The sequence below is a fragment of the Pan troglodytes genome, chromosome 6, assembly GCF_028858775.2.
Source record: "Pan troglodytes isolate AG18354 chromosome 6, NHGRI_mPanTro3-v2.0_pri, whole genome shotgun sequence".
In the NCBI taxonomy this organism is placed as follows: Eukaryota; Metazoa; Chordata; class Mammalia; order Primates; family Hominidae; genus Pan; species Pan troglodytes.
Genome location: NC_072404.2, coordinates 168,443,315 through 168,458,065, shown reverse-complemented (window position 1 = coordinate 168,458,065; position 14,751 = coordinate 168,443,315). Strand labels below are relative to the sequence as shown.

At 43.2% G+C, this 14,751-nt stretch overlaps 1 protein-coding gene across 1 annotated transcript in view; it reads right to left on the bottom strand.

Moving 5' to 3' along the window:
* The window catches only part of ACTR3B (actin related protein 3B), a 991,923-nt gene that overhangs the window by 309,545 nt on the left and 667,627 nt on the right, over window positions 1-14,751 (bottom strand). The gene's annotated exons all lie outside the window — the stretch shown is intronic.

Below are 14,751 nucleotides of genomic sequence, written 5' to 3'. Positions count from 1 at the left end.
TCGGCCTTCCATTCCAAGCTTAGAATGAGAGTCTCTTCAATGGGACTCAGCCCTGTGAGGGCTCTCGAAGACAAGAGGCTTCATTGAGTCAGATGGAACCAACCTTCTTGCCTTGGTAGCTTTTCTCTTGGGAGGTCCTTTTCTTCCAACAGTCCTTTCCGAGTCTACTTCACCTCATCAGGGGAGAATTCCCCAATGTCCCTGATCTCTGGGTGACTGTCTTAGTCCATCTGGGTGGCTGTAACAAAATGCCATAGACTGGTGGCTTATGAACAACGGTAATGTCTTTCTCACAGTTCTGGAGGCAGGAAGTCTGAGATAGAGATGCTACAGATTTGGTGTCTGGGGAGGGCCCACTCTGTGGTTCAGAGTCAGCACCCTCTCCCTGTGTCCTCACATGGCGGAAGGGCCAAGTGAGCTCTCTGGGGTCCGTTTAATCAGGGCCCTATCTCATTCATGAGGGCTCTGCACTCACGACCTAATCCCCTCCCAAAAGGCCCCACCTCCTAAAACCCTCACCTTGGTGGTTAGGATTTCAACATACAAATTTGGGGTCTGGGGGAGGGACAAACGTTCAGACCATAGCAGCAACCCATAGTTTAGAGACAAGAAGTTCTTTGTCATTCCCCTGTTGTTTCTCTCTACAGCCGGCTGAACTTCACCCAGTGGTTCATCGTGCCCAGCACCTGGCTGAGGCCTTGGGAAGGTTTACGAAATGCTGGAAAATCATATATGTAAGCTGGAGGGATTCTAGCAGTCATCTACTCCAGGCCGTCCATACATAGATATGAATCCTGCTTCCAGGCTGCTGAGATGACCTGTCCCAGCTTACACAGGCTCCGAGTGATGCAGCCAAGGAAGGTACTTTCTCATCCTCCCCAAATATCTCTGATTCAGATTGTGAGACCAGGTGAAAAGCTTATCAGAAGTATATCTAAACTAAGAATAAATAAGACATGTGATAAAGGCCTGAGAAACTCTGTTATGAGTGAAGAATGAATTTGGGGGTAGCTAATGTAGATATATCACACTCAGTCGACTGAATTCTTTTAGGATCATTTCTTTTCACTAAGCAAGTGATCCTGCAAGGTGCTGATCATGCCCACCTGATGATCCTGAGGTCTCTGTTTACTGATGTTGCCTCTCAGTGGAATTTGTTTCTCTTTCCAGGAGTTATTGGGTGGTGTGTAGAATGCAGGAATAATAAATATTTTACACCTCTCTAGAGGATGGACGAAGATGAGCTGCCACCCACAAGACAGCAGTAAGGAGAGTCAACAGCAGCTGATCCTCTTTCCCACAGCAAAGAGAGGGAAGGGGTGAGCGGCATCTCACAAACACCGGGTCTCCTCTAACTTGTCTGCCTCTCTCATTACCAACCCGCCATGGCATGACAGAGCCTTGGGGGCTGCATTAACATTCTCCAACAGAGGTCTTCATCGAGAGGCACTGAGCACGCAGATACAGAGAGGGAAAATCATCCCACAAAGATCATCATTGGGCTAAACGAAACTACCAGCCAACAGCAAAGCAGAATCACTGGGTGAATAAGTAACAAACTGATACTAATCAAATGTGAAAAACTTATGCCTGAGGGCTAAGCGGGACCTAGGTGAATGCCTGAGCTCTCAGATATAAGAACAGGGGACTACAAATGGGAAACATGTAACTCACGGAGCCTGCGGATGACAAGCTGGTAAACTCATTAAACCTGGGTCTTCACGGAGCAGTGTGGGAAGGTCTAGGCACTCACAGCTGTAAAGAAATCACACACCGGGGACTGTTGTGGGGTGGGGGGAGGTGGGAGGGATAGCATTAGGAGATATACCTAATGCTAAATGACGAGTTAATGGGTGCAGCACACCAACATGGCACATGTATACATATGTAACAAACCTGCACGTTGTGCACATGTACCCTAAAACTTAAAGTATAATAATAATAATAATAAAAAGAAAAAAAGAATTCCAGTTTCTCCATTCCAACTTTCAACTGAAAAAACTGAGTGCAGTGTTGGCTTTTAGTGATTACCAATTATTTTCTAAACACTAAAAAGCCTTCAACTTGGCAGTTCAGATTGTATTTCCTATGAAGTTTCTTTTATTCCTGTTTTCACTATTGTGGCTGCCATACTATTTCATGTGTATATGAATGAGAGTATGGGCCTGTAAGTGAGCACATTTTTGTACTTGCCCTCAGGAGTTTATAATAACGTATGAAACATAAAATACCTCAATATCCTTGAAGTGTTTACCATTTCCTGATGAATGACTTGTTTATTGGAAGCCCCTCTCTCATATAAATTACCAAAACAATGGCCCAATTGGAACTCATGAGAAATGATGAACATTCTTCCCACGCTAAATCATCAGAAATTCCTTTAGATTTATCGTGTACTGAAAATTCTCAAGGTCATCCAACTTCAATACAGAATTTTAAATGGCATGGGAGGGAAGAGAATCTCCCAGAAATATCATTACTGGTTTTGAAAGACATTCTGTATTTCCATCATGCTTCATATTTAAAAGAAAATAGGAGACATGCAGAGAGAAGGCAGGGTTAGAACGTGAGGCACTTGGGAAGGGGGAGAAAGAGAAATGATTAGTGTGAGGAAAACACAACAAGGGAATCTCCAAGAAGCAACGTCCAAGAGAACAAAGAACGCACCGCCCTCCACCAGAGACAAAATGAGAGCCTCTATTACAGCCTTGCTAAAGAGGGTAAGACTCAGGTGAAGCACAGCACAGAGGAACACAGGCTAAAGGGGCAAAAGCACAATGTTTAAAAGAGACTTGGGGAAGCAAATAATCAGTCCTTGGAGATTATAATTTGAAAACAATTGTTTGAAGACTGAAAGAAGCAAAACATAAATTGACTGAGAAAAGATAAAGAATCCTCACGGGCTGTGAATAAAAGGAAAGTCACAGGGGTTAGGAATTCTGAAACAACTATTTTGTTCTGTGTTCTGGGGTTGAACAAATAAATACAGGTAATAAGAACCACATCTCTCATTGTTGGAGGAATACTTTACAAATTCTTCAAGAAAAGGGAGAGACTGGGAAGAACTCTGTGGTGCTGGATTTGGAGTTGGAGCAATATAAATTTATGGTTTTATTTTAATGTATGTGCTGAAAACTAAAGGAATAAATGCAGATGTGTATATGCATGTGTTATATAAGTAAATATATTCCTAGCTCTATGCATTGAGGGCACCTAGAAGTAGCAGAAAGACCCTGGTATCAATGAGCACAATTATCACACACAACTTGGTTTCTAAATACCATTCTATAGTAATAACGGTAATAATAATAATGGAGTCAGGGCTCCTTAGTGAAGCAACTGATTCAAAGACTGGAATAAAGAAAATATAAGATGATCCTGGACCATTCCATGGAGCTAGAAAATAAGAAAATGCTGAACAAAATAGCACACATATTGAAAGATGGGACCCAACCTCCCAATGGCCAGAGTTAGAACAACTTGAGGAAATAATTATATGAAATAAATAACAATGGTGATGGACTATAACTCAAATACAATAAATATCCAGGAGTCCATACTGATAGAAATAAATAACCAAATAAGTAAGTCAAAGGAAGAAGTGGTAACTCTTCCTTACAGAAGAATTCCAATGAAAAAATGAAGAAGGAAAGAGAAAAATCCAAAATTACCATTAGAACCACAGAGTAACATCAGTGCGGTCAAGATTCACTGATACAAGTGTTAAAATTAGTGGACAAAAGTTTAAGCAGAGATAGGATATTGTATTAGTTCTCACGCTGCTATGAAGAAATACCTGAGACTGGGTAATTTATAAAGAAAAGAGGTTTAATGACTCACAGATCTGCATGGCTGGGGAGGCCTCAGGAAACTTGCAATCATGGCAGAAAGCACCTCTTCACAGGGTGGGAGGAGAGAGAATTAGTGCAAGCAGGGGAAATGTCAGATGCTTGTAAAACCATCAGATCTCATGAGACTCTCATTATCACAAGAACGGCATGGGGGAAACTGCCTCCATGATTCAATTACCTCCAGCTGGTCCCACCCTTGACACTAGGAATTATGGGGATTACAATTCAAGGTGAGATTTGGGTGGGGACACAGAGCTAAACCATATCAGATATCTTCATAGTCTCAAAGTATCTTTCCCAAAAATCCACAGTAGAGATGCCTCTTGGTCACATGATCAAGGCCACCATCACCAAAACACACAAATTGAAAAACTGTACCATTTGATAAGATGCCCTGAGACGGACATGTCATCTCTGCTTTCTAGTAACACATAGTCTTGATCTGATCACTAGAAACCTCAGACAAACTCAACTGAAGGGTTGTTCTATAAAATGCCTCACCAATATTCTTCAGACATGTCAAGGTCATGAAAGTCAAGGAAAGACTGAGGAACTGTCACAAATTGCAGGAGACTGAAGAGACAAGGTGACAAAATGTAACATGGAATCTTGGAACAGAAAAAGGACATTAGTGGGAAAAAAAACTGGTGAAACCAAAATAAGTTCTGTACTTTACTGAATAGCATTACATAAAGGTTAATGTCTCAGTTTTGAATGACTATTCTATGATCATATAAGATATTGATTGAAGAGAGATAGGATGAAGAATACATGGAAACTCTACTATTTTTGAAGCTCTTCTTTAAGTCAAAAATTATTTCAAAAGAAAAAGATTAAGAGAAAGTCCCACTGATAACAATAATAAAAAATGGTAGTGGTTAGTAAATGAATGGCATCATGCAGCAGACACTAACTTCATTTAATGTTACCTAATAGAATTCATTTGTTCCTTTTTAAGAAAAGTGTTTATAAAGGAAAGTGAGAAAAAACACTGTTTATTGATTCATTATGCTTCTTATACTTCACTGATCTTCAGTGGACATGGGCCAGCCCTCTCGACTTTCCCCATACACAGCTCTATCGCCCATTGCTCATCCATGCCCCTGGTTTCAAATAGGGAGAATCAGAACTCAGGCCAAATCCCTTCCTTATTAATTATTTCCAAAAGAGAGAGAATCAGAACATGATCTAGTCTGCGGGGACTTTCCTGATTCCTAATTATGACAGCAGCTGAGTTGAGGCTGCCTTCCAAGGAGAACCCACTAATTCAGTCTGTGGTGGGCCCAGATAGCAGAAGGTGAGGGATCTGATCTAGCTGGATCCTAAAATGATGGAAGAAAGAGGAAGATGTTTCCCCTTGAGCCCAGGAGGCCAGCAAGGAGGCAGCTGCTCCAGGTCATTGGCTGGTCTCCTGTCCTTGGCTCTCGGACAGGCAATGGCATTAAGTTTCTCACTCTAAGAACACTAGACCCTCGACATCAAGGCCTTCTGAAGAGATAAACAAGTGAAGTGATAAGTTCCATTCTCCTTGTTGTGCCCTTTTGTTCTCTCCTGAAAAGTCACAGAAGACCTTAAGAAGTAGCTGATAAAGGAGCAAAGAGGTTTCTCATCGTGTGAATGCCTGGGCATCCTCAAATGTGAATATTGCTTCTGACACTATTACATGTTCCATACTTCAAAGCACTCACATCTGTCTTCAGATTGCAGCCCACTTACAGGTGAGGAAATGGGCAGTTCATGCACATAACATACCATTTATCATCTGCCGCATGCCAGGTCGTGTGCTAGGGGCTGACTAATGCATGTGGTGAACAGAGTAGACACTCTCTCTGGCCTCATTGATCCTAGTGGGTGTAGCAGAAGCTGATGACATACCTCTGCATGTGGTTTTCACGACTCACTTTTGTAGCCTTACAAACTTAGAAACTCCCATTTCCCCTCAAAGTGCGATAACAGTTGGGCCTGGCCTAGACTTGGGGTTCGGGAAGGCCTGTCAGGGGAGACGATGCGGCACAGAAGCAGGAAGATGACCAGGAGTTGCCCAGCCGGGCAGAAGAGAAGGAAGAGTCCCAGAAGAGGGAAACTGGGAAGGGCTAACAAAACCCAGGATGCTGGAACATAAAAAATGGGTGAGTCACACAAGAGGAACCCAAAAATAGCCCAAGCTGGATGATGCAGAGCTTCAAAAGTCACAGTAAGGATTTGGAGTTTAGTGCTCGTATCCTGGGAAGCTAGAGACGGGCTTTGCGGGGGCGAGATATGAACTGAGAGAGATGTTAAGTGGTGCCAGAGAAGAGTGGTGTGACAAAGATGTGACACCCTGACATCATTCTTACCGAGGGTTCTTACCACAAAGCAGGGCAGGGAGGTGCTGGGGTGAGACCCCAGTCTCCTGGCATTTAACTCCATGCTCTTTGACTGTTACTTCTCTGCCCATGAGTTAAAGTACTCACAAAAATCCAGGCAAAACTTTTCATTTAAACATGTTGGATTGGCATGCATTTGTTTTTCCCTGCCCCAGAAATGTCTGTGCAGAAATAAAAATACAACAAATTCACAGAGGAAAAAAATAGAAGATAAAACTTTTTTTTAAAGAGGAAATAAATAATAAAATTAAAATGTTGATAATGAAAAATGGATGAGAGAAGATAATTCGGTTGACAGAATGGAGGAGGAGGAAACACATGTGCCCACAAAAAGAAAAACAAAGTGGGAGGCGAAAGAAAAGCAAGCTGATGTCCCACAACAGGCTCCTGGAAATGCTCAAAATTGAGGGTAGATGTCTCTGGTTAAAAACAGCAGGACCACCTAAAAGTCTGTATAAAGAAAATTTCCATCCCAGGTTGCCCTTTCTCCACTAAATGGCAGGTGGAAGGTTCCTTCTCAGGAGAAATTGAACCAGAGAGTCTCTTGGAGTGGCAGACGACATAGATGGGAGGAGGAGGTGCCCTCTGAAGCCTTCAATCAGCAGGTGAGTCCCAGCCATGTTCCCTAGTGATACCAGAGTTAAGAAGAAATTACTTAGGCAGATAGTGAGGGTACGGAAGTCCACAGAAGGAAAAATCGAGCTGCAGACATAGATGCTGGCAGTTGTGCGAATCATGTTCAAAATGGCAGCCGCATCTTCCCTTCTCTCTATCAGCTACATGTACAGTAAGGAGCAGACAAGATGGCGCAGGTCACTGGGAGAGTTAATTTGCATAATAAGATTAGGGTGGGGCTGCCAGCCTTCCCCAATGTAAACGTCATAGCTGATTGAACCAATCTGTGAGCCCTGTATAAATCAGACACCACCTCCTCAAACCTGACTATAAAATCTGGGACATCCACCACCCTTAGGTCCTTTCTGCTGGGAGACCCCTCTCTCTGTAGAAAGAGCTGTTTCTCTTTCTCTTCTCTTCTGCCTATTAACCCTCCACTCCTAAACTCCCCGTGTGTGTCCCTGTCCTAAATTTTTCTGCCACACGATGACAAACCCCAGGGTATATACCCCAGACAATGTAGCAGCTTCTCCAGCAGAGGGATCAGTACAGAATAGCCTGGGAAATGGCAGGTATACTGGACTTCAGGGGAGGAAATTATTCCGAAGGAGATAGCCTGAAAACACTCTATCATTTAAATGTTTTCCAATGAAAAGTACTTGTGATCAGCAGAATAATGGCCCCCAAAGATATCCAGGTTCAAATCCCCAGAACCTGTGAATACATCACCTCTCAAAGCAAACGGGACTTTGCAGCTGTGATTAAATTAAACATCTTGAGATAGGAAGACGATCCTGGATTTGCCGGAGAACAGGGCCCGGAGGCAGGGAAACTAAGGACTTCTGAGACCTAAATCAAATGGAAACACTTCAGCCATGACAGGAAAGCCTTTCATTTACATACACCCAGTATATGACTTTGTAACTTTACTTCATCCTCTTCATTATATACAGCATATACCAAGTAACCAATGGAAACCTCCAGAGGGTATTTAAATCCCAGAAAATTCTGTAACTGGTCCCTTGAGCCACTTGCTTGGGTCTGCTCCCACCCCATGGAGTGTGCTTTCACTTTCAATCAATCTCTGCTTTTGTTGCTTCATCCTTTCCTTGCTTTGTTGGTGCGTTTTGTCTAATTCTTTGTTTAAAGCACCTAAAGCCTGGTCACCCTCCACCGGTAATGGGCCCTATCAAATTACCTGGGTCCTTACAAGAGAAGAATCTGTCCCAGTTGTCTTAAGAGGAAAACATGATGCTGCAGAAGGGCCAGGAGGAAGCAATGTGGCTGACTTGGAAGATGAAAGTAGGGGCCGTGTGGAAGGAATGTGCGCCGCATCTAGAAGTTGGAAAAGGCAAGGAAACAGCTTCTCCCTAGAGCCCCAAAAGGAGCCTTCCCTGCAGATGCTTTAACTTTAACCCCGTGAGACCCACTTGGGACTGATAGGGCTCTGACGAGTGGAGGAACACCAGGGCTCTTATCTCATGCTGAATTAGATAAGATAACACAGACACATGTGGAGTGGTTTTAAGGAGCGGAGAGTTTAATAAGCAAGAAAGAAGGGAGAAGAAAGAAGGAAGAAGCTCCCCTGTAGAGACAGAAGGAGGGGTATTGTACCCGAGCGAGTTAGAAAAACGCCACACACTTTGAGACGAATTAAGAGTCTTTTATTAGCCGGTGACTGAGACATGGCTAACGCTCAAAATTCTCTCAGCCCCGAGGAAGGGGCTTGATTAACTTTTATACCTTGGTTTAGGAGGGGGGGGTGGTCTAGTTAAAACAATTTTACAGAAGTAAAGTAGTCAAAAAGTTAAAAGGATAAATGGTTACAGGAAAGTAAACAGTTCCAGGTGCAGGGGCTTTAAGACTATTACAAGGTGATAGACCCGGGGCTTTGGGCGTTATCAATCAGACGAATTCCTGGGAACTGCGGATATAGCTTGCCACAGTATCTTATCAGTTAATTGCATTCTTGGATGTGCTGGGAGTCAGCTTGCACAAGTTAAGTCCTTCAGGAAGGGGCTGCCAGTAAAAGAGCCAAGATGGAGTCTGTCAGGCTCTCCTAGCTAAGGGAGAGTCAATTCAGGTAGAACCATGGCTAGGTGATTAAAGGAAAAGGGAGAGTCTAAAAACAGAGTTAGTAAAAACCAGGTTGGGCATTACAGGGGGGGCTCCAAAGTGGAAAGAGGAGACCCCATGTGCCACACCATGGAAAAGTGGCTGCTTATATGAGTAGGCTGAAGGAGGTGGTGTCTGATTTGCATAGTGCTCAGGGGATTGGTTTGACCAGGTTTGTAATTCATGTAGCCTGCAAAAAAACTGGCCTACCCTAGCCTTTTAATATGCAAATACAGGGCACGATGATGTTCTATACATATAGGGATATGTGGGGGCGGCCCTGTTGCCAGGCACATGTTGGGGCAAGTGCAAGAAGACTACGACAATGACAATGGTGGACAGAGTTTCTAATGGCTTGCATTTGCATATTAAAGGTGGCCAGCCTGGGTTGACCCAGTTTCTAATGGCTTGCATTTGAATATCAAAGGTTGCCAGCCAGGGTCTAAGAGCCAGGGCTTTTCTGCTAGACAAGAAGCAGCGTTTCTGGAGCTGCTTTAAAAGAGACAAAAACTTTCCAAGGACCCCATTTCCTCTCTATCTGCCTAAAATAATTGTTTTCTTTTTTTCTTTTTTTTTTTTTTGAGACGGAGTCTCGCTCTGTGGCCCAGGCTGGAGTGCAGTGGCGCGATCTTGGCTCACTGCAAGCTCCGCCTCCCGGGTTCACACCATTCTCCTGCCTCAGCCTCCCAAGCAGCTGGGACTACAGGCGCCCACCACCACACCTGGCTAATTTTTTTGTATTTTTAGTAGAGACGGGGGTTTCACCGTGTTAGCCAGGATGGTCTCGATCTCCTGACCTCGTGATCTGCCCACCTTGGCCTCCCAAAGTGCTGGGATTACAGGCGTGAGCCACCACACCCAGCCAATAATTTCTTAATAACTCCTACCACAGGACTTTTGCACTCCAGAACTGTAAGATGATGAATTTGTATGGTTTCAAGCCATTCAGTAGGTGATAACTTGCTACAGTGATAATAGAAAATGAATTCAGCATCTTTCCCAAAAAGTGACTAAGCAGCAGCAGCAGCAAAGAGTGTGGACATCCCTGTTGACCGTGTAAACTATAAGGTCTCAACCAATTTAGGAAATTTATTTTGCCAAAGTTAAGAACATGCCTATGATGGCCTCAGGAAGTCCTGATGACATGTACCCAAGGTGACTGGGGTACAGCTTGCTTTTATACATTTTAGCGAGACATGAGATTTCGATCAATACATGTAAGACTTACATTGGTTCGATCTGGAAGGGTGGGACAACTTGAAGCAGAGGTGGGGGTGGGAGATGGAGGGGGACTTCCAGGTCCCAGGTAGATTTAAACATATTCTGATTGGCAATTGGTTGAAAGAGTTATTATCTATAGGAAAGAATGTTTGGGTTATGATAAGGGGTTGTGGAGACCTGGGTTTTATTATGCAGATGAAGCCTCCAAGTAGGGGCTTTAGGGAGAATAGATAGTAAATGTTTCTTATCAGACTTAAGGTCTGTGTTGATGCTAAGGCTGTAGGGGAATGGTGAGGCATGTCCAATCCCCACTTCCCATCATGGCCTCAACCAGTCTTTCAGGTTAAATTTTAGGGTGTCTTGGATGAGGAGGGAGTCCATTCAGATGGTTGGGGGCCCCTCAAATTTTATTTTTGCTCTGAGCAGCAACCCTCTGAGCTCTGCTCTTCAGCAAAGGTGCTTCTTCCTGATGCATCTGCTCTCTGCCCCTTAGGATTAAAACAAAACAAAACAAAAAACAAAAAACAGCACAGGCTTTTCCATTCTATCCAGAAGGCACGGTTGTTCTGCTCACCACCCAATAGGAATAAAAGGTCCTCTGTGATTCATGAAAGGGATAGTTTTGTGGCCTAGACCAGAGAAAGAAAGAAAATTAAACTTGCTCCCCTCAGGGTGAGGGCCTCTACCTCTTGCTCTGGCTCAATGTCTTTCCTCCCAGTTGGTATCCCCTGCTCTATTTACAGTTACCAAGGGGTTAGACACAATGCCCTGGCAGAAATCACGCCACCCTGGCCCTGACTTTTCAGCCTGTAAATCTGACCTGTGTTGCTTCCCTTTCCTCTTCTGACTTTAAAGAGTCATGTCACCCTCTAGCACATAAGACTACCATCTTGTAGGACAATCATTCAACAGATTTGCATTAATTATCTATTGCTGCATAACAAATTAACCCAAAACTTAGATTTAAAGCAGTAAACATGTATTTTCTTGCAGTTTCTGGAGGTTAAAAATCCAGGAGCAGTTTATAGGAAAGTTGTAGCATGAACGCCGTCATGAGGCAGAGGCTGCAGTTGTCTGAAGGCTGGACCGAGGCGGGAGAGTCCACTTCTAAGAGGCTCATTCATGTGCCTGGCAGGATAGCTCTAGTTATGGGCAGGAGGCTTTGGTTTCTTGCTGTGTAGACCTCTCTATAGTACTTCTTAAGGGTCGTCACAACTTTACAGCTGGATTCCGCCATAGTAATGAACTAAGAGGTAACCAAGCAGCAGCCATTATGCCTTTTGTGGCCTGACCTTGGAAATCACACAACGTCTTACTGGTTACACAGTCATCCCTCTTCCACGTGGGAAGGACTAGACGAGGCAATGGCTACCAGGGCATGAGCATGGTTGGAGATTATTTTGGAGCCTCATTACTTTTTCTACAATTTTAGGAAAAGAAAATAATAATGAAGCCAGGATTCAGTGGTTTATAAGATGCTCACGACTCTGCATATCATGTTGATGTTGCAAGGACTTCATCATCCATGACCCACAATGAGCCAGTCACACCAGCTTAGCTCTTCCCTTCTACCAGCAGTGTCATGACAATTTCCCCCCACCCAATCCTTCTCTTTGTGTGTGGATCACAGATTAGAATCCATTGATTAGAGCCATTCTTGATTAATTAACAGGTGAGGAGAGGAGGCATTGAAAGTCAGTGTTAGTGAAGAATGTCAATCATTGCTGAGAAAACTTCTCTAAGCCCCATGTTTCTTCTACTACTCAGAGGGATGGCACTGCCCCTTCAGACTTTCTGAGACATCAGAAGAGTTCTATGTGATTCACATAGAGCAGAGTTCGGCGTTGCAGACAAATCAAAGGCCTACCACAAATTTGACTTAATGAATCACTTTGACTTTATTACTGAGTTTACTCATCTATTGAACAAGAGGAGAACAGGTCAGTGGTTCTTGAATTTGACTGATTATCTCATTCTTCTGTGCTAAAGGCAGATTGCCAAGCCATACCTTTGAACACTATAGGTCAGTTGGTATATGGTATATTTCCCAGAACCCATGTCTGATAAAAGTTACTTCAGATGATCTGATGGTTTAGGCACTAGCTCAGACTTTCTTGAGAAGGCAGATCCTCTTACTATGGAGAAAGAGGTACTGTGAGATGTTTTTCCCCTTAAATGAATTTCTGTATCATTTGACATGGACTAAATCAGGGGTCCCCAACCCCTAGGCCACAGACCAGTTCATGGCCTGTTGGGAACCAAGCCACACAACAGGAGGTGAACTGCTCATGTGAGGGATCTAGGTTGCATGCTCCTTATGAGAATCTAACTAATATCTGACGATCTGAGGTGGAACAGTTTCATCCCAAAACCATCCCCTCTAACCCCCTGCCCTATCTATGGAAAAATTGTCTTCCACAAAATTGGCCTCTGGTGCCAAAAATGTTGGGGACCGCTGGACTAAATAATCGGAAGATTGTGTTCTAGCTATAAATTTCTAAAATCTTATGCGTCTAGACAGAAAGAAAAGTTGTGTATGGTTTGCAAAATCTTATTACAGTAGATTTGGCATAGAATTGATTTATCCATAAGTTTGTAATGATTATCACTTTCCTCTGGAACAGTCATTCTAGAGCTCTAGTGTCAAGAAAAACCACCTAGGACACATGTTACAATGTGGATTCTTGGGCTCCACCTCCAGATGTTATATAATTCAATAGCTGGAGAACATGTTGGCTTGAAAGCTACGCGATACCAACACTGCACTTCCCAAAGTGTCTGCTGAGAAGGACAACACTCCCTCAAAAAACAAATTCACCTAAATTATACATTTAAAGTCATGTTAACTCCTGGTCACACCTGGGAGCACATGACTCTGTTTTCAGATTTCTGAATATGAGCCTAGAATTATCCTCCTAGACTAGGGTTTCCAAAACTTCCCTGATGATAAGAACAGGCTGGTGGTGCTTGTTAAATGCAATGCATAGAAACCAGATCTCTTCCTTGATTCAAATTTGGAATACCTAGGTTGTTTTGTAAACAAGTATTCTAGGCAGGTTTGGGAAATTCTGTTCTTGGAAGCTGTAGGTTGAGAAAATCTAGAGATAGTATATCCTCATCTTGTCCTTGTGTGGATGAGGCGAAGGAGGCCACCCACCTGGCCAAGTGTCACGGCTGGCTAATCTCCACTTGAACTGCATACTGTCTTAAAGGTTTTTTAATACTGGTCTTAAGAAGTGGTGTAAGCTTGTGTCAAGTTTAGTTGGTCTCACCAGAGAGGAATTAAAGTAATAAGATAATGAGAGTCAGGAAGGAAAAACTAATTAGCAAATTCATTTTATGCCCTGTCAAAATAAAAAAGGGAAAAAGGAAAGACAATAAAGACTCTTAAAAATTGTTTTTTAACCCCATGAACCAGAGAACTCCTGGAGTCCAGGAACTGACAGCTGCAGTAGGAATTAGAAGACAAATAAGCTATTCCAATTATAAATGGGAAACATGCTTTTTAACCACTGGCTACTTTATATTATTGTAAGGATTACCAATTCCAGTAATAATCACAGGAATACCTAATTTGGAGGAGATCCCTAATGAATTATAAATTATAATTTCTTATGACAGTAGAAACAGGCACTCTTTAGATAGTTCCGTGGAGACCATATTACAGAACAAGAAGATATTGAAAAATGTTTATGAAGACCAATAAGGAAATTCGCTTTCTTGATTCCAGACTGCTGGAGGGGCTTCCCGTTGAGAGGGTGCTAAAATGAAAGCCCCTACCCACTCTGGGTGGCTAAGAAGCTCCTGGGCTCTACCTTGCTACTGACATCAGGCAGTCAAAACAGAGTCCTAGGAGTGTAGAAAACAGTCCAGGCTCAGTAGGAGGGCGTACAGGCTTGAATTCTACAAACAGAAGAGTAATGCCTTTAGTGACTCCTTGATTTATGCTGAAGGCCCTAACGAGCTGGGGCCTGCTGAGGGTTCTCCACTCAGAATGGAGCATTAGACCCACAGAAGGGAGGACTCTACACCTCCAGCCCTTTCCACCTCCTCTCCATTTTCTCACTTGCTCTTCCCCAGGAAAGAAAGAGTGAATGTCATTGGCTGGGTCTTGACAGTTATTGGTCCATACTTTAAAAATAGGTGCTGTCTCTGCATTCTAAGTTGGTGCTGAAGCACAGAGCACTCTGCTACAGGTATACTCTTTCTGTTTCTGTTGTCTGACTTCAGGTGGGTTGGGATCCCTCACTTAGTCTCTCTGTAGGGTAAGGAAATGAGGAATGCCCTGCTTTGACAACCTTTCAACTCTGTTTTCCTCCTTTCTGCCTATCTTCAAATGTACTAGAGAGTTTGAATTTTTTTCCATCTACCCAACTCAGAAAATGGACTTCAATTCATTAAGCTGGGTTCTCTCTTACCAATTATTATAAGCTATCCTAGTCTGTTTTGTGCTGTTATAAAGGAATACCTGGGCCTAGGTAGTTTCTAAAGAGAAAAGGTTTATTTGCCAGGATTCTGATAGATGAAAAGTTTGAGACTGGACATCAGTATCTGGTGAGGGCCTCAGGCTGCTTCCACTCATG